Below are 1,364 nucleotides of genomic sequence, written 5' to 3' on the forward strand. Positions count from 1 at the left end.
TCAAAATACCGAATATTGGGGCTATACCAAAACGTGGACCTGCTAGATAATAATCTCTCATAGACTGTAGTATCCATTACGAACTTCAAATACCAAATTTGAAACAATTCCGGTGAATAATGTCGCTAAAATCACCAAAATACCGAATATCGGGTGGGTACCGTTGTATGGTGGCTATACGAAGATGTGGACCTGCACAGACAATTTTTTGTCATAGGCTGTAGTATTTATTACGAACTTCAAACACCAAATTTGAAACAATTCCGGTGAATAATGTCGCTAAAATCCTCAAAATACCGAATATCGGGAGGTACCTTTATATGGGGGCTATACGAAGACATCGACATGCACAGACAATTTGTTGTCATAGGCTGTAGTATCCATTTCGAACTTCAAATACCAAATTTGAAACAATTCCGGTGAATAATGTCGCTAAAATCGTCAAAATACCGAATATCGGGAGGTACCGTTATATGGGGGCTATACGAAGACGGGGACCTGCACAGACAATTTTCTGTCTTAGGCTGTAGTATCCATTACGAACTTCAAATACCAAATTTGAAACAATTCCTGTGAATAATGTCGCTAAAATCATCAAAATACCGAATATTGGAATGTACCGTTATATGTGAGCTATACGAAGACGTGGACCTGCACAGACAATTTTTTTGTCATAGGCTGTAGTAGCCATTTCTAACTTCCAACACCAAATTTGAAACAATTCCGGTGAATAATGTCGCTAAAATCCTCAAAATACCGAATATCGGGAGGTACCGTTGTATGGGGGCTATACGAATACGTGGACCTTCACAGACAATTTTCTGTCTTAGTCTGTAGTATCCATTTCGAACTTCAAATACCAAATTTGTAACAATTCCGGTGAATAATGTCGCTAAAATCATCAAAATACCAAATATCGGGAGGTACTGTTATGTGGGGGCAATATGAAGACGAGGACCTGCATACAAAAATTTTTGTCATAGGCTGTAGTACCCATTACGAACTTCAAATACGAAATTTTAAATAATTCCGATAAATAATGTCGATAAAATCATGAAAATACCGAATATCGGAAAACGTGAACCGACATGGCCCATTTGCGAACTTAACCTGCTTACTGGTAAACTATGCATGTATGCAAAATTTTCTAATTCTATCTCAATTCGTTCGAAAGTTAGCGTGATTACAACAGACAGACAGACAGACGGACATCGCTAGAATTTTACGCTGAATATATATACCCAGAATATATATACTTTGTAAGGTCTATTATGAATATTTCGAGGAGTTAAAAACGGAATGACAATGTTAATATACCCTTCATAGAATGTTGGAGGGTTAAAAAATATTTGCATCAATGTTTC

The sequence above is a fragment of the Musca domestica genome, unplaced genomic scaffold (genome assembly GCF_030504385.1).
Source record: "Musca domestica strain aabys unplaced genomic scaffold, Musca_domestica.polishedcontigs.V.1.1 485, whole genome shotgun sequence".
Lineage (NCBI taxonomy): Eukaryota > Metazoa > Arthropoda > Insecta > Diptera > Muscidae > Musca > Musca domestica.